The following is a 25,034-nucleotide window of genomic DNA, read 5'->3' as shown; positions in this document are numbered from 1 at the left end:
CAAACCCACACAACCATTTTCTTTTTGTGTGCAGTAGACCAAAAAAAAAAACATTTCAAATCTACCTGTTATTTTCTCTTGTTCAGCTAGGAGACATACATCATCTTTGATTAAAAGTATTCTTCACTGGGTTATTTATGCAAAGCCAAAATTCTATTCTAGACTCAAGAAGCTCGAGCCAGACATCCTGAACAGCTCTGAATAAAATTATCAAAGGCTGAATTTGTCATGTGCAGAATTGCATCTTTGCAGGATTATGATGCTGTTGCCTGTGGGTGAGGATGTGATGGATAACACCCTTACTTGCAGTGCGGGTAAGGGGAGTTGGAGAAGGTAACCTGGGGACTGGTGGCTCATGGTAATTGATGGACTAGGGGAGGCCACATAGAGAGGAAGCCAGTGGAGAGGCATGGCTGATGGACTCAACTCCAAGAGCAGTGATAGTTCATATCCAGTACTGTATTTTTCTTTCTCTCCATTATAATTCCCTCATTATTCTCAAGCCTCCAGGAAATTGTCTTAAATGTTTATCCAGATATTTGCTATACTTTTGAAAATTAAGGGAGGAGCCTGCAACTCTCCTTGCATAAAACAAGAGTCTGTCTTGCGTGAAAAAGTGATAAGAAGATATTCAGTAGAGATCTGAGGGGAAATCTCGGAGCAGAGGTCCAGAATAAGTTAAGTGTGGACTGCATAAGAATTCCATTGGCATGGGAGACTGTATTTCTGTTTGCCAAATATTTTACTTTTCCTCCATCTTTTGCCATGGAAGGAGTTTACTCTTCAACTCTGCCAGACTCAAGAGAGGCCATGTGATTTGCTGTGGCTGATGAAATGGGAGCAGCAAAAACGTGTTATCATTTCTGGGAACCAGTGCACTGTTCTCTTTGTCTCCCTTCTCTCACCCTGGGCCTGATAATGTTCCAGCTGGATGCTGCTCTATCATCGTGGAACCTAGAGTGAAGTTTGGGGAAAGCATCAAAGCCAGAGCCAACTATCATTCAACATGTTGTGATGGTTAATTTTGTGTGTCAACTTGACTGGATCATGGAGTGGCCAGATATTCGGCTAAGCTTTTCTGGGTGTCTGTGATGGTGTTTCCAGATGAGATTTGCATTTTAGTCAGTGGACTCCATAAGATAGATTTTTCTTCCCTGAATGGAAGGGTATTAGCCAATTTGTTGAGAGCCTGAACAGAACAAAAGGTGGAGGAAGGAGAATTCATCTCCTCTGCCTGACTGTTTGAGCTGGGATATCAGTCTCCTTCTGCCCTCAAACTGAGACTTAACATCATCAGCTCCACTTGTTCTCAGGCCTCGAGTCTGAAACCAAACTACACCATCAGCTTTCCTGGTTCTGCAGCTTGCAGATGGCAGAGCATGGGACTTAGCCTTCGTAATCAAGTGAGCTAATTCCTCAGAATACATCCATCTGTGTTAGTCCATTCTCACACTGCTATGAAGAAATACCTGAGATGAGGTAATTTATAAAGGAAAGAGGTTTAATTGACTCACAGTTCTGCATGGCTGGGGAGGCCACAGGAAACTTACAATCATGGCGGAAGGTAAAGGGGAAGCAGGCACCTTCTTCACAAGGGCGGCAGGATAGAGTGAGTGCAAGCTGGGGAAATGCCAGGCACTTATAAAACCATCAGACATCATGAGAACTCACTATCACAAGAACAGCATGGGGGAACCGCACCCATGATCCAATTACCTTCACCTGGTCCTGACCTTGACACATGGGGATTGTGGTGATTACAGTTTCAGGTGGGATTTGGGTGGGGACACAGAGCCAAACCATATCACTATCTCTCCCCCTTATCCCCCCTCTCTCTGTTAAATCCTTTATTGGTTCTATTTCTCTGGAAAACCCTAAATACTGTGGGAAAGAAGTAAACCTTTGTGTTGTAAGCTGCTGAGACTTTGGGGTTATTTGTTACTATAGCATGATCTGGCCTATTCTAATTTATACAATGGGATTTTTTTTTTTTTTTTCTACAAACACTAAGGAAGTAGCAGGTGGAAGGCTGGACCTTATGTTGCCATCAGTAGGGGGGTTTCTATGGTATGAAGACCTATGAGCCTTTTGGGTTACTCTTTGACTTGCACTTGGGCTTTGATGTTGATGCCAAGCAGTATATTTATACTCCTCTAAAATGTGTTTTTCTCTCTTTAAATGGTATTTTGTTAACTTTCACCAGCTCCAGTCTCAACTTTTGCCTCTAATTTTTCCCATAATATTCACTAACTCTAGTGATAGCTGTCTATGCACATTGTACTGACACTAATTCAGAGAGTGTGTTGGATGAATTTTGATTTGATTTGTATGTAACTGTCAAAAACTGTATTTGAGAAAACAGTTGCATCCTTGGCAAAACCTGGAAGTCTCTATGTTAACAGTTTTCCCAATTTTTATTTTAGGAAGCCATTCTGCATATTATGTTTTTAAATAAAAGGATTTGACTTTAGGCTGACAATTTAGCATTTAACCGCTGTCTCCGTGCCAATTCCACAAGAGCAGGGATCTAGATTAATTAGAGAAAGCTCATTGGTTTCTGATGGAGGGGGCATTCATAGAAACAACCCGCTGACAACTAAGGAACTACTGCGATGGGATGGGCAGCCTGCAGCTTCACTCGGCGGGCAGCCTCCACAGGTACTTTAATTCCTCGCTCTTCTGGCCAGGTGTCTCTTGGTAAAGGCAGGTAGAGGAAGCAAAGCAATTACCTAGATAATTAAGGAAAAACAAACCTGTATGTGGCAATCAAGGAAAAACAAACCTGTCTGTGGCAGGTAACTTGGGGAGCTGCTTCTAATTTTCTAGGCAACTATTTTCATTCTTCACTTCCCTGGTGTCAGCAGGAATCTGAGCTAGATCCCAAGAGCAACTTGAACAATGACAATGGTCTCAGTTGGCAAACCTGGCCTCATAGGAGCTTCCCTCCTCATTGATCTAGAGTTTGAAATGGCTTTGTCAGATCTCAGGGGCGTGCTCCTACTGATTTACGGCAAAATCCCAATAACAGCTGTGAAAATGTTTATCCATTTGTGAAACTTCAGAAAGCGGGTCTAGCATATCATTCTTTCTGGTGATTCTGGGGCAAGGTGAGAACTGTACCCTCACAGGCCGGGTAAGTAAGATTCTAGTTGTGGTGGAGGCCAAGGAAGAAGACATACTATTTGTCAATCTCTCTAGGAGGCATTTGCTGAACATTCCCCTCCTACACCTTCCTACAAGGCAGCTCCGACGACTTCTACTTTACAGATGAGAAGATGGAGCCTCCACAAGGCACACAGCTGGTGAGTGACAAAACCAGAATTCAAACCCAGGTCCATTTGATTGTGACATTTGTTTCCACTACCCTAGTGGCTCTGGGAGAAGGCAGGACCCCTATATTTCTGTAAAGTCCCACAATTGTTTCTAGTGTCATCCGGGTTGGAAGCTGTACGTTAAGTCAGTGGTTCTCAGACTTTAGCATGTGTTAGTATTTCCTGTTACGCTTGTAAAAACACAGACTGCAGGCCCCACACTTAGATTTCGGACTCGGTAGGTAGGTCTGAGTTGGGACCCAGAAATTTGCATTTCTAACAAGTTCTGAAGTGATGCTGATGTAGGGGGCCTGGGCACTACACTGTGGGAACCACCACTGCTGCATTAAGGTGAACTCAGAGCTGAATCTGACGTGCAAATCTACGTTAATGGAGATGACATCAGATATCTGCAAAGTCACTTAATAGAATGGTTGAGACTAAGTCTTGAATAATATTAAAACTAACACATCTAAAAAGACTATGTCCATCACAGGTGGATGGTCAGAATAGAAGCATTACATAATGGGGTAGAAAATGTAGCTGATGCTATTCATCTGGAAGGAAGAAGTGATGTAAGGGTCAGTTTTCACCTTTGCTTTGAATTCCCTGGACAGCAAGCAATCATATGAGCATTAATTTGATTTATTTTTTCAGGTGTCATATCTGATTTCAGATACATAAAACGGTCTCAAGTGTGTTTTTCACGACCACCACTTTGTAGTCCTGTTGATGCCGCTGCTGTTGAAGTCTATGTGAATGGCGCCCCCTGGTGGAATGGAAAAGGTAGTGTATTACAGTCGTTGTAAATGACCTAGGGTTGTTATCATGCTCAGCTGCTAGAGACCACTCCATTCACCTTAAACTAGCGAGCCTGAGGACCAGTCCCGGGGAACCATGAGAGCGTGATCTCCCAGAGCCCTGCCCTTGAGAAGGGTTCTCCTCAGCAATACTCCAACTGACCCCAGACCTAAAAATTCTTAAATTGTGAAAACGGTAGAAGATGGTTAGCAAATCCATATGCTATCATGATATATATCTTTCTTCTTAGTTCCATGGGATGAAATGATGCCAAGATTTGACTTACAGAGTAAGGATTGTGACTGAAGCCTTTGGACAGGTATTTAGGCCCTTTTTAGTGTCCCCTCTTGTCTAGAGAATGGGACGCCAGGAATGTCAGATGCTTTTCAGCCTCTCCCCTGCTCTTACGCCTAGAAACAGGAGCCCCACAAAGGTCTGTCATTCCTCAGGGCTGACGAAAAGCCCTGTGGCTCAATGGCCAGAAGCATGTCTTTGTGGCCAAGTAAGAAGTCTCTTGGTTTGAACTCTTTGGTCTAGAGACAGATTCTTCTACCAGTGGTGTAAAACCCTAAAGAGGCTCTGCATAAGACCTACCAATGCCCTGTGTCTCATGACACCCTGCCCCCACCACTGGAAGGCCACGCCATCCTGCTTCTCTGTGATCTGCAAGTTTCCCAGCAACACCTGGATTCGAAGCTCAAGTCCACCACTTAATAGCTATGGACCTAATGTATCAGATGTTATAAGGATTACAGAGAAAGAGGTATAGATAAAGCTGGTAGCAATGACTGACACATCTTTACATAATTCTGACATGCATTATTATTGTAGTTTTCTGTTATTCAGACATACTTGTTAAGAAGGCGCTGGGGACAATTTGTACATGCTGGGTATAAAAGGGCTTGGAAAGTATTTCACGAATGGAGTTAGCATTGAGGAGTCCAATCCATGTACAACAGGTAGAATTAGAGAGGCATTGAGGGTAGTTTATTAGTCTGTTTTCAAACTGCTGATAAAGACATACCTGAGAGTGGGTAATTTATAAAGAAAGAAGAGGTTTAATGGCCTCGCAGTTCCATGAGGTTGGGGAGGCTTCACAATCATGGCAGAAGGTGAAAGGCACATCTTACATGGCAGCAGCCAAGAAAGAATGAGAGCCAAGCAAAAGGGGAAACCCCTTATGAAACTCTCAGATCTTGTGAGACTTATTCACTACCATGAGAACAGTATGGAGGAAACTGCTTCTTTGATTCAATTATCTTCCACCAGGTCCCTCCCACAACACATGGGAATTATGGGAGCTACAATTCAAGATGAGATTTGGGTGGGGACACAGCCAAACCATATCAGGTGGTTACATAAGAGAGTCAGTAGAGAGGTATGAACTCCAGAGGAGATAACTCACCTGGAAAGTAGGCAATCAGGAATATAAGATCCCAGTACAATAATAATTAAAAAAAAAAAAAAAAAAAAAAGAGGCTGTGGGTATGGGAGGCGTATCTCAGAGAGAAGAAACACTACTGTTCGTGCCTGTGAAACCCAAGATTTCCCCTTCCTCCTAAGGGTGCTCTCCCTCTGATGAGAGTTGTTTACACTGCTGACTAGAAACTATTAAGGTTTACAAATCAATTTGTGTGGGTTGTGGCCAGCATTTAAAAAACAGAACAGAATATGAAACATCAGTGTGCATTGCACATAGTGAGTAAATATTACTTTATGAAACTTTCATCAGTTACACATGTACGTGTGTATAGGGGTATGATGTAAAGTGTGTTATTCCTTTGGGTCTTGGTACAAGGAGTTGAGAGCTGCATCTCTAGTGAATTCACTGGGGTGGGGAGCAGGATGGGGAGTTTTCTCATGTCTGCTCTTGCGAGGTCCTCTTGACTATTTACTTTCCAGGATGGTTTTCCCCATTGGCCTTTTCTGAGAGTCTGAGTCAGTTTGGGCTGCTATAACAAAGTACCGTAGATTGCGTGGCTTAGAAATTACAGATATTTATTTCTCACAGTTCCAAGATTAGGATGTCGGCATGGTCGGGTGCTGATGAGGACCCTCTTCCGGGTCACAGCCTGCCGTCTTCTTGTATCCTCAGAAAGAGAGAAGAGCCGGTGTGGTGGCTCATGCCTGTAATCCCAGCACTTTGGGAGGCCAAGGCAAGTGGATCACTTGAGGTCAGGAGTTCAAGGCCAGGCTGACCAACCTGGTGAAACCCCATATCTACTAAAAAATACAAAAAATTTGCTGAGCATGGTGGCGTGTGCCTCTAATCCCAATTACGTGGGAGGCTGAGGCAGGAGAATCATTTGAACCTAGGGGGTGGAAGTTGTGGTGAGCCAAGATCGTGCCATTGCACGCCAGCCTGGGCAACAGAGTGAGACTTGGTCTCAACAAAAGAAAGAAAAAGGAAGGATGGAAGGAAGGAAGGAAGGAAGGAAGGGAGGAAGGAAGGGAGGGAGGAAGGAAGGAAAGAAACTCTCTGGGGACTCCTTTATGAGGTCACTAATCCCATCAGAAGGGATCCACCCTCATGACCCGATTACCTATCAAGGTTCCATTTTCCAGGACCAGGCAGGGCATTTTGGTATATAATGCATTTCCATTAAATAGAAGTAACGTGAAAAAAATTCATATTATATTTACTGTCAGTAAGAGTTTAGTTGCAGAAACCCCAGAATTTATTGAATTTCTAACTTTTTTAAAAAAAAAGTATTTTAAAACTGTATCTATATTATTTGGCTATTTTAGTAAATAACTCACCATACTTGTGTGTAAGTGCAAATTCTTGAAGTTTTTTATCTTTTCAAATGGAATCTGTTAATTTACCATCATAGAAATAGGATTCCCTATTGTAAAAAATTCAGCTGGTAAAAACATGTACATTAAATGCACCTTCAGGTTTTTTTTTTTTTTTTTTTTTTTTTTTAAGAAGTAGAAGTTACTGTGGAAGGCCGGGCACAGGCAGATCATTTGAGGTCAGGAGTTCGAGACCAGCCTGGCCAACATGGTGAAACCCCATCTGTACTAAAAATACAAAAAAATTAGCCAGGCATGGTGGTGTGTGTATGTAATCCTAGCTACTGAGAAGGCTGAGGCAGGAGAATTGCCTGAGCCTGGGAGGTGGAGGTTGCAGTGAGCAGAGATCATGCCACTGCACTCCAGCCTGGGTGACAGAGTGAGACTCTCTCAAAAAAAAAAAAATAAAAATAAAAATAAAAATAAATAAATAAATAAAGAAGTTACTGTGGAAGGGTGCAGGGGCCTGTTACCATAAGAAGTGGTAAAGACAGTGTCTCTGCGCTGAGCACCATCCAGAAATACTCCCTAAACCTCTTGTCGCTATGACGTTTTGAACGGGCCATGGGGGCAACACTCACATTATCAGTGGGGATGGCCTCTTGTTGAGGCTGCCAGAATCAATGCCCTCCTTTATCCTCTTGGTCCTGTTCTCTGCACAGCCTTCCTTTCCTGATGCTCCCCAAGCATCCCTGATGCTCTGACCACTGCGTTGATGTATCTGTTTCCCTGGCTAAAGGCCCCAGTGATTCTCCCTGTAGTCCACTTAGGTGACTAACATGGAGGTGTGACTCTGACATTCATAGCTCCCTTGTGGCTCTAACTTATCAGGAAAAGAGTAGCCTCTTCTCATCAGGGCTACTTTTGCTTTGATTCCATCTTTCAGGTTCTCATGACTTCCCAATTCAGACAAAGCTTGGCACAAGTTACGCAGTGCCTAGACAGGAAGAAAACATCAGCCTACCTGAAAAACTACTATATCCCAAATCATTTATTCTTGGCAACCACCAGTTGTGGGGGGCGGGGGGGGTCGCCCTGACTCTGTCACTTTAGAGTGAGGTGACATTCAAAATTCGTATTTAATAACCAGTTGTCTTGGGTGCTTGATCAAATCAGTGACTGACCAATCAGTATGGCCAAACCATTGCGTACTGGCTCAATATCAGATTGGGCGGGAGCCCAAACAGACAGGTCTCTGGGCCATGTTTCCAGTAGATTAGTTTTGTTTGGTATGCAGGGTAATCTTGAAATATGGTATGTGTTTGAGTGCCTTTAGGCTAAACAGCCCTGTTCCCTGTCCTAGAGTTGGCTGGCTTTACTCATTTATGTTACTCTGGGTTGCTGAAAAGCATCTGCTTGCTAGAGGCTGCTCTAAACCTTTCCTTGTGGCCTGGTCTCTATCCGGCAGCTGACAGCTCCAATTTGTTTCTTACCACGTCCTCTCAGCTTGTCTCCATGTGCGTAGGCCTTCATACAAAAGGAACTATGTGAAGCCCCCCAGTCGTGGGGCCTAAATTTCCGTAGAGGTAGGCTTCCTATTCTGAATCTGAATTATACCAATATTTCTGTGGCACATTAAATGATAATTGATTTGGAAATGAGAGACTGCATATACAAAGACAATGGCCAGACCGTATATGAAAATAGAACAGCTTATACCTACCCGCCCAGAAAACCAACTCCTTGTTTCTAACAAACAGCCCAGGAAACCAGCCTGCTTTAAGTCAGACTTGGAGGGGGTCAGATGCTATCTCAGGCAACGGTCTAGGAATTAACAATCACTTCTGGAACAATTGGTCTAAAACGGCCAGGACTTGAAGAATGACTGACAGCTTCCCTAATTTTTGTCCCCTCTTCCAACTTAGGACCAACCAGAGAAAGGCAAATATGCAACAGGATACCAGTTTCTAGCTAGGCGGCCCACAGCTTCGCCATGCCAGCTGCCTGCAATCAGGGCACACGGGAAGCCTTCCCCTTTTTCCACTGTAAGGCTTTTCCACTCTGCCTGCCTTTGAGTTCTTGGCCAAAATGCAACTGATGGTGGTCGACTCCCTTGTTATAGCAAGCCCTGAATAAGTAGACTTTTCTTTTTTCCTTTGGTTTGTATTCATTTAATTTCCACAGAAATAAATTCAATCATATTTAGATAATCAAAGTAATAGTAAAGGCCATTAACAAAATGGCAAAATAGAGAGGAAAAATAAGAATCTTGTATTCCGTAAAAGTTTAAGAGGAGTCTGTTTTTCAGGATGCTTTGAATCTCCTCCATGGATCACTTCTCCAATTTTTCCTGTCACCACAGAAATTTACAGTATTAATAAAACAACTCATGTTAAAATGTTGAACTTTGCTACTTCCAAACTGAAAACTTTTTGAAGCTTAAGGCAGTTATTTCTGCAAAAGATGGCTTTGGGTTTATTAATTTAAAAGAATGCAGGAAGTATTTGAAATATTGTCATCTGGGTGACTTACATTTATAAATGCTCTACTGTCTCACCATAATTAAAATAAAATGAAAAGAGTTTGAAATATACTTAGAGCTTAAAACATGAAAATAATTCTTTTTAACATGAATAATTATCCCACCAGTTTTATAATCTAATACAAATCAAAGTAAAAGAAAAATGCTAGATATTTAAATTATGAGAAATCCTATGAATTCTGGGAACTCAGAAACGTTACCCACATATTTGTATTCCAGAATCCTCATTTTAGAAATTCTTTCCTCAAAGATGTTGCAAAGAAGCGGAGCCAATGGTGTCTTTTTCAATATGACCTAAAACATATAAAGCTCTCTATGAAGGATGCCTGGTTTGGAATCCAAATTTAACAATAATTTACGTCACATTTGAACTGGGATGCAGACTAGACATCCACAGGCTTTGCCTGTGTTTTTCTTATTTATTCCTCTAAAATTAGAGTAGGCCGGGTGCAGTGGCTCACGCCTGTAGTCCCAGCACTTTGGGAAGCCGAGACGGGCGGATCACGAGGTCAGGAAATTGAGACCATCCTGGCTAACACGCTGAAACCCTGTTTCTACTAAAAAAATATGAAAAAATTAGCTGGGTGTGGTGGTGGGCGCCTGTAGTCCCAGCTACTCAGGAGGCTGAGGCAGAAGAATGGCATGAACCCGGGGAACAGGCCTTGCAGTGAGCCGAGATTGTGCCACTGCACTCCAGCCTGGGTGATAGTGCAAGACTCTGTCTCAAAATAAATAAAATAAAATAAAATAAAATAAAATAAAATAAAATTAGAGGGTTTTTTTTTTTTTTTTCTCTCGTTGCCCAGGCTGGAGTGCAATGGCATGATCTCAGCTCACTGCAACCTCCGCCTCCTGGGTTCAAGCAATTCTCTTGCCTCAGCCTCCTGAGTAGCTGGGATTATAGGCACCCACCACCGTGCCTGTCTAATTTTTGTATTTTTAGTAAAGACAGGGTTTCGCCATGTTGGTCAGGCTGGTCTTGAACTCTTGACTTTGTGATCCACCTGCCTTGGCCTCCCAAAGTGCTGGGATTACAGGTGTGAGCCACCACACCCAGTCCCAACCTTTATGATTCTTAACTCTAGGCAGAGAGAGGTAGAGGAGAGAATACTGTAGAAACTTTGTTGTATTTTCTAACTTTTCAGGAGTCACTTTAGCATTGACCATAGTATCCTTTAAACATATGCATATTACTCATATTTGATTTTTAAATTGTAAATTCTTCAGAGAATTCCCCAAATACTCCCTTTCTGGGTCTTCATTGGTTGGTGTATTTTGAAGAAACGGACATTAAAGGTGTTCAATGCATACTTTTTGGCAAATCGATTAAATGCAAACCGATTTTATATTAGGCTCAATTTGGAAGACAAGTGTGCTGAAACAGTAAGTCACTTAACACTTATTTTGTATTATTTGACTTACTGCTCCCTACTCTTTTCTAGAGTTAATTCACATTGACTGTATATCTTTTGATTTATTGATTATTCCCCTGCCTCTTGTGTAAAATGAGAATATCTCATATTCACTTGATCTCAGGTTTTTTTTTTTTTTTTTTTTTTTTTGAGATGGAGTCTCGCTCTGTCGCCCAGGCTGGAGGGCAGTGGCACAATCTCAGCTCACTGCAAGCTCCGCCTCCTGGGTTCACGCCATTCTCCGGCCTCAGCCTCCCGAGCAGCTGGAATTACAGGCGCCCACCACATGCCCGGCTAATTTTTTGTATTTTTGGTAGAGACGGGGTTTCACCGTGTTAGCCAGGATGGTCTCCATCTCCTGACCTTGTGAGCCACCCGTCTCGGCCTCCCAAAGTGCTGGGATTACAGGCGTGAGCCACCGCGCCTGGCCTGATCTCAGGTTTTTATGGATTGAATGGAGCTACAGTGTTCTCCCAGATCTGCCTGTCCTCTGCAGACATGAATCTTCTCTGCTTTTTTCAAGTTTGGTGTTTATCACAATCACCTGGAGGGCTGGTTATAACTTGGAGTGCTAGGCCCTGCCCCTAGAGTTTCTGATTCTGTGAGCCTGGGATGGGGCCCAAGATTTTATTGCATATATAATAAGTCGCCAGGGATGCCGATGTTGCCAGTCTCAGGACCACACTTTCAGATCTGCCGCTATTGTGCCATTTACAAATTAATATGAATTCCACAGCACACTTGTATGTGTGTGCGTGTAGGGGGTGTGTGTGTGTGTGTGTGTGTGTGTATGTATGTGTAGGTGGTGGTGTTGGTGGTAGGAATAGGGGTAGTGTTTCACCAGGCAGGACCTGGCCATAGAAAAGGTTGCAGGTGTAGGTCATTGTGAGAAAGCCACAGAGGTCCTGGAAAGAGCCCAGGTCCCAAAGGCATAAGGATGTCAGGAACTGACATGTTCCTGACAGCTGGATGCTTCTCCCATTTAGATTTCTCTGAACTGAAATTCTAGATGGTTTAATTACTCCATAAGGTTTGCTAAATTGCCACATCTCAGTCTCACATACAACGCTGGTATCTACATTCTATGCTCTCAGACTATGCATTAAAACTGTGCACTGGTGGAGTAAGCTAGGTAAATATTTGTACATTTCACTGCACACAGCTACTGCTTACGTTCTCTTGTTCTTCTGCTCTATCTTAAGGAATCTGTGTGAGTCAGCCAGTTAAAATGCTGGCTGGGAGGTAATTAGCTGGGAATTTTAACCCCATCATAGTCATTTACCTGCTTGAAGAATGAAGTGGATGGGCACTTTAGTGAGTCTAGCAACCTGTTTCTTTCTCTGTCAAATGCAAGAAATTCTTTGTGAGTTGCTGGATGGCTCAAATTATATTCTGGAGCTTATTCTGAAAACAGGCAAATGTCAGTCCAATAGAACATCAGCGCACATTGATATATAAAGTTGCAGGGAGATGAAAGGCTCTGAAAGAACTCTATGAGTGTCTGGTCTTAACACTCTCTTAGGTTTTGATGGTACATTGTCTTTTTCGTTTCAACTCTGTTTTAAATTTTTTATTATGGAAATTTTTAGACATACCCAGAATTAGAAAGAATAGCATAATAAAACTTGATGGTACCATTAATTCAGTCTCAATAATTGTCAATATTTTGCCAATTGTGTTTAGTCAGTCCCCACTCTTGGTTTCCTTGTGGTCTGGTCTCTATCTGGCAGCTATTAACTCCAATTTGTTTCTTACCACAATCTCTCAGCTCGTCTCCACGTACGTAGACCTTCATCCAAGTGGAATTGTGTGAAGCCTCCCCTGGCTGTGGGGCCTATATTTCCATAGAGGTAGCCTCCCTATTCTGGATCTGAGTTATACCAAGATTTCAGTGGCACATTAAATGATAATTGATTTGGAAATGAGAGACTGTATAAACAAAGACAATGGCCAGACCGTATATGAAAATAGAACAGCTTACACCTACCCGCCCAGAAAACCAACCCCTTGTTTCCAACAAACAGCCCAGGAAACCAGCCTGTTTTAAGTCAGAGTCGGAGGGGGTCAGATGCTATCTCGGGCAATGGTCTAGGAAGTTAACAGTCACTTCTGGAACAATTCGTCTAAAATGGCCAGGACTTCACAAATTTTACTGGTAAATACTTCAGTATGAATCTCTAGCAGATAAGGGCTTTAGGACAATATAACCACAATACTATCACCATACTTAAAAAAATTATTATTTTAAATATCATCAGTCCATGTTCAAATTACCTTGTCTCAACAAATTTTTTAATAGTACATTTGTTCAAATCAGGACCCGTACAACCTCCTTTGCTGACTTTGGTCGATATATCTCTTAAGCCTCTATTATTATTTAACACTTTCTCCTCCCCCTTTTTTTCAAACCATTTATTTGTTGAAAATATGCCATTTTTCCTGTTGAATTTCCCACATCCTGGTCTTATGTGATTGTATCCTGTGGTATTGTTTATATACTTTCTATATAGCCCATAGTTCTTGTTAACCGGTAGTTAAGTCAAGAGACACAATTAAATTTAGGTTTCTTTTTTTCAGGGCCAAGAATATTTTATTGGCAATGTTTAAATCAACAGAGACCCAGTGTCCATTTGTCCCACTTTTCATGATGCTAAGGTTGATGGGTTTAGATGTCATCATTCACCTGTCATCTGTTTTCCCATCAACTACCATTTATGATTATTGCCGAAATCCGTTGTCTTGGTAGGGGTTGCAAAATGACATATTTCTGATTATTTTTCTCATAATCATTGATTTTTAATTAGAATTCTTCTATGGAGAAGAGCTTTCCCTCACATCTATTTGATTAACCTGAAGCACAGTTCATAAATGAGAAGCAAGATAAATGCTGCATTCTGTACCTTTATTTATCCAATTTCAGAATAATGAGCCCAGCAATAGCCAAAAATGATTAGTCTGGTTTTCATTTTTCAAAATATCATTATGAACTTACAGATTTGATATACATATTCACATGTTATCTATTAATATACTAAAAGATTTGATATATATCTAAAATATTTAATATATTTCAATCAATGAGTTTCAGTTGACAATCCATTGCAATGAATGCTAAATTTATCTCCACGTTGTTTAATAGAATTGCTCTTAAACTCAGTGTAAAACTGCTTTCCTACTATCTTGTTTATTTTTGAAATGCAACTGTACTTAGAGTTAAAATATTCTTATTGTAGAAAATTTAGAGAATAAAGCCCCACATAAAGATGAAAGTGAAAATCACCTGTATTCTTCCCACTCAAAAAGATTTCCCTTTATAAATGTCAAATTTCCCTCTATTGTTTTGCTCTTATATGTATCATTAAATACTCTTCAGCCTGTCATTATAATCACTCCCTCAGAAGTGCTTTCAACCACCCCTCATCTTCGCCTCATTGCACGTGTCTAGCCAAACTGCAACCCTCTTCATCTCTGCACCTGTGTCTGTTACTGGAAACTATTAACTGAACCGTTTCCTTCATTTGATGATCTAAGGCCTCCACAGGCATGCACTGTGACCCAGAAACCTTCCTGTGTTTCCCAGAACTATTCATATGTTCTCCTCAAACCCTCCCCCAACCCTTCCCTCTTTAGTCCTCACTGGGCTATTGACCTTGTTCCACACTTCAGTGAAGTAAAAACCTTCAGATGATAACTCTAACATTCCTGATGAAAACGTAACAAAAACTTATCTGCAGTTAGTGCCCCCCTTCTTTCCTCCTGGCGCAATGGAGGGCATTTTCTTTCTCGTAGCAAAGTCCAGTCCCTCCCCTTCTCTGCATCCAATGCTCTTTGACCTTTTAAAACACTTCACTCTGTTTATCTTCTCTCTTTTCTTTTATCAACTTCCCCTTATCATCTACTGGATCATTTCTGTAACCATATTCTAATTTACCAACCCTATCTTAAAAACAACACCAACAACAAACACAGTCACTTCTTTGGTTCCCTGTCTCCCTGAAGGTACCATCCATTTCTGTATTATTCTGCATTGCCAGACTTCTCAAGAGTTGTTAACTAGATGAGTTCCGCTTTTTTAACTCATTTTTTTTTTTTTTTAATTCCAGTCTGGTTGCTCTCCAGCCCCATCACTGTACTAAAATTTCTTGCCTCAGGGTCACTGGAAATCCACATAGCCACATGCAATGTACACTTCTCTGTCTTCATCTTACCCTTTCAGCAGCATTGGGTGGAGTGGACCATTTGTTTCTTGAAATACTCTTCCCTTGGTTATCATCAGGCCATTGTTTCTCTGCTTTCCAAACTCACTGGCTTCTCACAGCTAGCTTTTCAGCCAGCTTCTATTTCTCCTTTTAAGTGTTGACAGTACTGGGTCCTCTTCTCTTCTCCTGTTACCGTTTTTCACTGGGTGATTCCATTAATTTGCAGCTTTAAAAATCTCATTAGGACTCAAGACTCCAAAGTTTATACCTTCAACCCATTTTTTTCTGAGCACCATATCTGGCTCTGCTTACTTGACAGTTCAACCTGGATGTCCTACAAACATCTCAAATTAAACATGTCCAAGATAGAACTTCTCATTTCCCCTCCATGAATCAATTCCTCCTCTATCTGTCCTATGCCAATAAATGGCAGCATTATCCATCAGTTGCCCAATTCAGAAATCTGAGTCAGTCCCGATTTTCCCTTTCCCATAACTCCCATATATCAGGTGCAGCAACCCCATTTGATTGTTCCCCCTAAAACATCTTGACTGTCAACTTTTCTCTGTCTCCATGGCGAACAGACTGGCCATGGCTCATCCTTCACCTGTACTATGTCAACACCTCTTTGATGGGTCTTTCAATTCATACTTATTCTCTACAATCCATTTTCCACATTATGAGCAAGAACATAAATTAAACCTTACATTAAAACTTCAGTGGCTTTCATTACATGTGTAATAAATCCAAACTCTGTACAAGGGCTGGATGGCTCTACAGATCCTGTCTCCCGATCTCTCTCCAGCCTCAGGCTAAGCTACTCCCTACACCAGAGTCACTCTTACTCAAACACACTTAAATCTTCCTGCCTCAGGCTGTTTGTATCTGCTGTACCCTCTGCTTAAAATGCTTTTCTCCCTGCTATTGCCATGTGTGACTTCTTATCCATAGGAAATCAGCTTAAATATTGTCATGTTGAAGCTTTTTCTTTTCTTTTTTCTTTTTTTTTTGAGACAGAGTCTCGCTCTGTCGCCCAGGCTGGAGTGCAGTGGTATAATCTTGGCTCACTGCAAGCTCCGCCTTCCAGGTTCAAGGGGTTCTCCTGCCTCAGCCTCCCGAGTAGCTGGGACTACAAGTGCACGCCACCATGCCCAACTAACTTTTGTATTTTTAGTAGAGAGAGGGTTTCGCCAGTTTGGCCAGGCCGGTCTCCAACTCCTGGCCTCAAGTGATCTGCCCGCCTCAGCCTCCCAAAGTGCTGGGATTACAGGTGTGAGCCTGGCCCACGTTGAAGCTTTTTCTGACTGGTGTAATTAAAGTATGTCTCCCTCAGTTATTTTCTATTTTATCTTCTTGATGATTATATTCATAGACATTTTCACACTATATAAATATTTATGATAATCATGTGTTGCTTAATAACAGGAATATGTTCTGAGAAATGCATCTTTGTCATTGTGCGAACATTACAAGTGTATTTACACAAACCCAGATGGTATAGCCTACTACACACCTAGCCTATGTGGTATAGCCTATTGCTCCTGGGCTACAAACCTGTACAGCATGTTACTGCCCTGAATACTGTAAGCAACTGTAACACAATGGTATTTATGTATCTAAACATAGGAAAGGTACAGTAAAAACATGAAATAATCTTAGGGGACCACTGTTGTACAAGTGGCCTGTCTGGAATGTCAGTATGTGATGTGTGGCTGTATTTGTTTGTTTGTTTGTTTTTTCTGTTTTCCATACTGGATGTGTTATAGGAAAGGGGTCTGGATCCAGACCCCAAGAGAGGGTTCTTGGATCTCGCACAAGAAAGAATTCAGGGCAAGTCTGCAGTGCCAAGTGAAAGCAAGTTTAAGTAAAGGAATAAAAGAATGGATACTCCATAGACAGAGCAGCCCCGAGGGCTGATGGTTGCTCATTTTTATGGTTATTTCTTGATGATATGCTGAACAAGGGGTGGATTATTCATGCCTCCCCTTTATAGACCGTATAGGGTAATGTCCTGATGTTGCCATGGCATCTGTAAACTGTCATGGCGCTGGCAAGAGTGTAGCAGTGAGGACGACCAGAGGTCACTCTCGTCGCCTTTTTGGTTTTGATGGGTTTTGGCTGGTTCCTTTACTACAACCTGTTTTATTAGCACAGTCTTTATGACCTGTACTTTTGCTGACCTCTGATCTCATTCTGTGACTTAGAATGCCTTAGCCCTCTGGGAACGCAGCCCAGTAGGTTTCAGCCTCGTTTTACCCAGCTCCTATTTAAGATGGAGCTGCTCTGGTTCACACGCCTCTGACAAATCTAATCTTCGTGAGAGTCGAGAATATATTATTCACTTTCAATTCTTAGTGTTTAGCTTAGTGTCTGGCACATGGTACACTGTAATCATTTGTTGTATTAATAAAATAATTCTACATTATTGTTTTTAGTGGCAAACGTTTTCTGAGTTCTTACTGTTTACAGACCCAAGCCTGGTTCTTGAGAATACACTGTTGAATAAGACAACCTGGTCCTGTTTTCAAGGTGCTCCCATCTACCAGAGGGTACAATTGTGTACCTAGGCAGATACAAAATAAGCATGCTTTTGTACAAGTAGATTCAAAATCATATAATGCAATTAATTTTATAGGAGAAGTATAGAGCACTTTTGGATGAAAGAAAAAGGACACCTTGGGGCCACATTTATTTTAATAAAACTCTCATTTGACACAGGCTCCTTCCAATTTTTTACTATTTTATACATCTTTATAGATGTATATTATGTATAATCTATACATAGTCCCTAGAATGGAATCTTAGGACTTAGTGGGTCAATGGTCATTAAATAATTTTGAAACTTGGGATTTCACTGCCAAGTTTTGCTTTTCTAATATTAAGTGGCATGTTTCCTATTTTCAAAGTGTTCTTGCCATCATTGACATCATCATAATTGAAAATTTGACAGTTTGTATGAGAAAATAGTGTCTCATTATTTTAATTTTAACTGCAATGATTGTTAGTGAAGTAAAACTTCTCTTGAACCTGTATTTGCCGTTTTGTATTTGTTTCTCAGATTGCTTCATGTTCTTAACTTATCTTTATATTAAGGGGTTCATGTTTTCCTTGATTTATAACATTTCTTTATATGTTATAGAAACAATGACGTTATGATATATGACTTGATTATATCATTATATATGATAATGCTAACTTCATTATCATATATGATCTAAGTATATTTTCCCAGCTCTTCATTTACTTTTAATTTTTGTTGTCTTTATGTTTTTGATGTTGAAGGATTACATATTTAATCTTTTAAATATCAAAGTTTTAATTTAGAACTTCTTAGAAAGACTTTTTCTGCCTAAGATTATGAAAATAATCATCCATCACTTCTAGCACTTACCTGTTTTCATTTTTTTCATGGCTGAAAATTGATTTTGGTGTAAAAAGAAAGTGGAAATGCAGGTTAATTGGTTTTTCCAAAGAACATTGCTCTTTACACACTTTTTCTCCCTAATTTGACCTACTAAAATTATTTGAGTATAGATGGGAAACGTCAATTTTTAGCTACGCAAAGACCACTCCTGAATGGTTGTTATTCATTTTCCATGCTCTTTGGTGGAATGTTTGGCATATGACTGAGTTACAAATAATGGAAGCAGGCTGAAGTCATAGGTATAACTTCCAGAAAGTATATTTGGAGGGTAGGGATTGTGCATCTTTCTCCTTTTTCCTTTCTGCAGGGTAAATTCCAGGCATCATATTTTTAGCTGGAGAATCCATATTGGCGAAGGACCACACACACTAAGATAGCAATGCAGAAAGCTCAGCATATCTGGGGTCCCCAGTGACTCTGTGGAACTTCTACGTCCGCCCAGACCGCCTGCTTCTGACTTTCCCCCGCTTTTTTTTCATGTCAGATGTTTAATGTGCCAATGATGGAACAAGGTTTGAGGCAGGCACATCTCACACATGAACGTGAAAACCCAATCATCGCACTTACTCTGGATTTTTTAGAATAAGAAATCAAAACCACAGGTTTTAAAGCCACTGTTAATTTAGTTTATCTTAGCTGTTTCAATATCATGTTATTTAATAGTTTGTATTTTTACTCTACTTCGCAGTTTTTATTGTCTTATATTTTCTGAATTTGAGCCATATTTTGTTTCAGTTTCTCATGACTTGGAAGTTACATAGCCTCCTCAGAGTCTTCTAGTAATTGACTTTAAATTTTAAAGATACATTCTTTAACACATTTTTCTGATCATGTGTCCTCATTTGAAATAGCATGATAAATATATTGCACTTCTATTTTTGTCTTCTACCATGCTGGATTTTGCTAGTACAACCCATGTAATTACTCTTAAATTATTTATAATCATTTCATATATTTTTTCTTTTTAAGTTTACTTTGTATCATTTGTATTTGTGTTTGTAATAATGCTTATTTAGACTAAATTCACCACAGGAATAATTTCAGTTCTTGATACTATTTATTTTCTAATACAGTGCTCTCAGGCTTGTGATCTTAATTTTTCTTTCCATCTTTTTTTTTGTCTTTGAGACAGGGTTTTACTCTGTTACTCAGGCTGGTGTGCAGTGGTGCAATCTGAGCTCACTGCAACCTCCACCTCATGGTTCAAGCAATTCTCAGGCTTCAGCCTTTGGAGTAGCTGGGATTACAGGGGTGCACCACCACACCAAGCTAATTTTTGTATTTTTAATAGAGGGGATTTCACCATGTTGACCAGACTGGTCTCGAACTCCTACCCTCAAATGATCTGCCCACCTCGGTCTTCCCAAGTGTTGGGATTACAGGCATGAGCCACCGTGCCTGGCCTCTTTCTTTCTTTTCTTAAAGACATTTTTAGGGTAATTTTTTTTTTTTCCCCAAGAAAGGTATTATTATAAGCCCTTATATAAGATCTTAGGTGTTTATAAATATTTTTCCTGTTGTCTGAATTGAAAATTCTTAGTTTCCACATTTTTTTTTTCCTTAAAACTCTGTAAACATTTCATGTGTGTGTATATTTAAAACTTAATTCTATACAGAAGTATAAGATCATCTTGACTTCGTTTTTTCTTAGAGACCAGGTGTTTTCCAAGTGAATGTTTACACGATATCGTTCTGTTTTGTAGTTATAGTTTCAGAATGTTTTATGTGTAATTTATATGTTCATCTGTTTATTTTGTGGATCATGGGGAGTGAGTCTTTTTGCTTGCACAGTTAAGACTTTTTCAGCTTAAAAGCATTTTCTTTGTTCCTGATTTTGGTTATTGCTTTGCTTGTATTATCTTGGTATTCTCCTAAGAAAGACACTACATTATTTATTTGGCTTTCCAAACTCTCCTTCAAGATCATCTTCTTGCTCATCGCTTGTATCTTTGTTTTTACCTTCTCTTTTAAAAGGTTCTGAAATTTGCCCTCCACCAGATGCCTTTGATTTGTCGTAGTGACATCTGCTTTGCATGTGCTCTTTTACCCTGCCATTAGCCTTTCAGTCTGTCTCCTCTGACCCTTCCTGCGCACTTTTAGTAAGTAGTGTGTTGTTATTATGATTTTAAAATCTCAGCTTGAGTTTAATTTAATTTCATCTTTTCATCTCTTCTTGAGTTCATGTCAACCTATTCACTTTCTGTGGCTCTTTGAAGAAGCCAGGCTGTCTTGTGGCTCGTTGAAAGCACCTAGTTTCCTAGAGCTTAATTCTGGTTCTTTCGGTAGATAATTCTCAGAGATTGGCTCTGTCTCTGAGTCTATAGTTGTTGTTCCCTTTTTCCTAGTCTCATATTGTTTGCAAGGCCTCAAGCTCTCTTTTTAGAATTTTAATTAAATTTAATTTTAAGTTCCAGGATACATGTGCAGGACATGCAGGTTTGTTACATACGTATACATGTGCTATGGTGTGTGCTGCACCTATCAACCCATCACCTAGATGTTAAACCCCTCACACATTAGCTATTTATCCTGATGCTCTCCCTCCACCTCCCCCACTCCCCAAACAGGCTCCAGTGTGTGTTGTTCCCCTCCTAGTGCCCATGTGTTCTCATTGTTCAGCTCCCACTTATAAGTGAGAACATGGAGTGTTTGGTTTTCTGTTCCTGTATTAGTTTGCTGAGGATAATGGCTTCCAGCTCTATTCATGTCCCTGCAAAGGACATGATCTCTTTCCTTTTTATGGTTGCATAGTATTCCACGGTGTATATGTACCACATTTTCTTTATCCAGTCTATCATTGATGGGCATTTGGGTTAATTCTATGTTTTTGCTGTTGTAAATGGTGCTGCAGTGAACATACACATGCATATACCTTTATAATAGAATGATTTATATTCCTTTGGGTAGATACCTAATAATGGGATTGCTGAGTCACATAGTATTTCTGGTTCTAGGTCTTTGAGGAATTGCCACACTGCCTTCCACAATGGTTGAACTAATTTACATTCCCACCAACAGTGTAAAAGTGTTCCTGTTTCTCCACAGCTTCACCAGCACCTGTTGTTTCTTAACTTGGAGAATCATCATTCTGACTGGTGTGAGATGCTGTTTCATTGTGGTTTTGATTTGCATTTCTCTAGTGATGTTGAGCTTTTTTCATATGTTTGTTGGCTGCAAAAATGTTCTGTTTTGAGAAGTGTCTGTTCATGTCCTTTGCCCAGTTTTTAATGTTTTGTTATGTTTTTTTTTTTTTTTTTTTTTTTTTACATTTGTTTAAGTTCCTTGTAGATTCTGGATATTAGACCTCTGTCAGATGGTTAGATTGTAAGAATCTTCTCCCATTCTGTAGGTTTTCTGTTTACTCTGACAGTTTTTTTTTTGTTTTTTTTTTTCTGTGCAGAAGCTCTTTGGTTTAATTAGATCCCATTTATCAACTGTAGCTTTTGACGTTTTCGTCATGAAATCTTTGCCTGTGCCTATGTCCTGAATGGTATTGCCTAGATTTTCTTCTAGGGTTTTTATAGTTTGGGGTATTAAATTTAAATCTTTAATCCATCTTGAGTTAATTTTTGTATGAGGTACAAGGAATGGGTCTGGTTTCAGTTTTCTGCATATGGCTAACCAGTTTTCCCAGCACCACTTATTAAATAGGGAATCCTTCCTCCATTGCTTGTTTTTGTCAGGTTTTTCGAAGGTCAGATGGTTGTAGATGTACAGTCTTATTTCTGAGATCTCTATTCTGTTCCATTGGTCTATGTGTCTGTTTTCATACCAGTACCATGCTGTTTAGGTAATCGTAACCTTATAGTATAGTTTGAAGTCAGATAGTGTGATGCCTCCAACTTTGTTATTTTTGCTTAGAATTATCTTGGTTATACGGGCTCTTTTTTTGGTTCCATATGAATTTTAAAGTAATTTTTTTTTTTTCTAATTCTGTGAAGAATGGCAATGGTAGTTAAATGGGAATAGTTCTGAATCTACAAGTTACTTTGGGCAGTATGACCATTTTTGTGATATTGATTCTTCCTATCCATGAGCATGGAATGTTTTTCCGTTTGTTTGTGTCCTCTCTGATTTCCTTAGCAGTAGTTTGTAATTCTCCTTAAATAGGTCCTTCACTTCCCTTGTTAGCTGTATTCCTAGATATTTTATTCTCTTTGTAGCAATTGTGAATGAAAGTTCATTCATGAGTTGGCTCTCTGCTTGTCTATTGTTGGTGTATAGAAATGCTTGTGATTTTTGCACATTGATTTCTTATCCTGAGACTTTGCTGGAGTTGCTTATCAGCTTAAGAAGCTTTTGGCCTGCCCAAGCCCTTTTTTTTTCTTCCTTAGTCATAAAGGAAAAAATGATCTAGATTTGGCATCTTCCATAGAAAAGAGGAATAGGTATGTTTGCCTTTCTCACATGGATAGCCCAAGGCGAGTCTTTATGTGTAGTCCCATCTAAAGTGTCTAGGAAGCTCCCATGGACGTGGTGCTGGCATACTGAAGTAGGATCTTCTACTCCTGCTTGATTTTCTGACCTTCTGAGAGTGACATGCTAAAAACTGAAATCTCCAGCATGGTCTGCCACTGGAACCTTCATTCTTGCCCTGCCTGCCCCACAGTGCTTAAAATATTAGAATAATATTGCTATTGCTTAAGAAAGAATCACTTCTGCTGGTGCCAATGACTCGCTCTTTCTTGAAGGAGTTACAAGTTTTGAAAACGTGCAGGAAAATGATGAAGTAGAAACATTCTGATCACCTCAAAACAGTACCTGTTCAGTAGCAAAGCCACAGCTTTTTTTTTTTTTTTTTTTTTTTTTTTTTTTTTTTTTTTTTGTGGTTATTAGCTAGGGCAGACTGATATGGACATTCAAGATGCCATTCACCTTATTGGACAAAGCTGTATGGACTACAGATTGATTTTCACAATTCCACTCCACCTAATTCATAATTAGAAATTCTAAAGCCAGGCGTGGTGGTTTACACCTATAATCCCAGCACTTTAGGCGGCTGAGGCAGGAGAACCACTTGAGCCCAGGAGTTTGAGACCAGTCTGTGCAATATAGCACAACCTAGACTTTACCAAAAAATCAAAAAATTAGCCAGGTATGGTGGCGTGTGCCTGTGATCCCAGCTACTTGGGAGGCTGAGGCAGGAGGATCCTTTGAGCCCAGAAGGTTGAGGCCACAGTGAGCCCTGATCATGCCACTGCAATCCAACCTCAGTGACAGAGCAAGACCTTGTCTCAAAAAAAAAAAAAAAAAAAAAAAAAAAAAAAATTCTGACAGTAATTAGAGTGTTACTCTTTGCCTTTATAAAGCGTTTTAGCAAGACTTTGGAGGGGGTGCTGCAGGAGGTGTTAACTGGGCACCCTTTAAACAGGAAAGTCCTCGTGATGTCACTTCTGGATTAAAAGATATGCATATGTAATTGACATTTCTTGCACATTCATAATTTGCCAAGTACCATGCCCACTGCTTGATAAATATTATCTAACTTAATCTTTATAATGACCCTATGAAGTCAATGTTATATGGTTTCTGTTTGCAGATGAGACACTGGGTTAGGAGGGTCAAGTAACCTTCCCAAGGTCATTGTACTAGGAATAGGAGGCCACGTGGTGAGAGTTCTCATGAATGCCTTCTGGTTCTAGGTACATGGCCTTATACAAAAGTCCTTCTCAAACCCAGGTACCTGGAAGATAGAAAGGACTGTCTTTTTCTTTCTTTCTTTCTTTTGAGATGGAGTTTCGCTCTTGTTGCCCAGGCTGAAGTACAATGGCGCGATCTTGGCTCACCGCAACCTCCCCCTCCCAGGTTCAAGCAATTCTCTTGCCTCAGCCTCCAGAGTAGCTGGGATTACAGGCACGCGCCGCCATACCCGGCTAATTTTGTATTTTCAGTAGAGACGGGGCTTCTCCATGTTGGTCAGGCTGGTCTTGAACTCCCGACCTCCGGTGATCCACCCGTCTCAGCCTCCCAAAGTGCTGGGATTACAGGTGTGAGCCACTATGCCTGGCAGAAAGGACTTTCTAATAACTTTCTATTGTCTTTAATTTGGGAGGAGTGGCTCTTCCTCATTACTATAATTTAAATGTGTTTGTTAACAGAGCAAGTTTTCTACTCAAAGGCTGCCTCTTTTAAGGGAAGCAAAGGGAACTTGCTTTAATCATCCCATTGACAATTCTTTTGTCTTAAAATTTGCTGCAGCCTGTGACCTGGGAAGAGACCATCTAAACACCTCTGTTTGTCTTCTAGCATCTCATTTTTATTCCAGCCAGCTGGGAGTGAAGTGATCTGACTCTCTCAAATGCCAGTTGCTTCTTTTTAATCTTGTCTTCTAGGAAAACAATTTATCCTCCTATTAGCAATATAAATTCCAGTGATCTATTCTTGGAAAAGCCTATTCAAACAAAAATACTGACTTTGATCTGATAACTTCGTAAGAATACGCTAGGATTCCAATTTAAATTTTGACTTGTTACTTTTTGAATCAGCTCCTTCCTCCTCTATTTCTTAATTAGTAGACCCATGAGAAATCAAAATGGATGAAAGAAGGGGGGAGATATGTGCAGTTGCTCAATGATAGGATAACTTAATAATAGTTCTTTCATTTAGGGG

General features: G+C 40.3%; 1 protein-coding gene and 1 pseudogene across 1 annotated transcript in view; both read right to left on the bottom strand.

The window, feature by feature from the left end:
• Positions 1 to 25,034, bottom strand: part of RWDD2B (RWD domain containing 2B) — a 1,177,964-nt gene that overhangs the window by 367,590 nt on the left and 785,340 nt on the right. The window lies entirely within an intron of this gene.
• LOC126951881 (uncharacterized) lies at positions 18,904 to 18,999 on the bottom strand (annotated as a pseudogene).

This window comes from Macaca thibetana, chromosome 3, assembly GCF_024542745.1.
Source record: "Macaca thibetana thibetana isolate TM-01 chromosome 3, ASM2454274v1, whole genome shotgun sequence".
In the NCBI taxonomy this organism is placed as follows: Eukaryota; Metazoa; Chordata; class Mammalia; order Primates; family Cercopithecidae; genus Macaca; species Macaca thibetana.
This window is presented reverse-complemented; position numbering and strand designations above follow the sequence as displayed.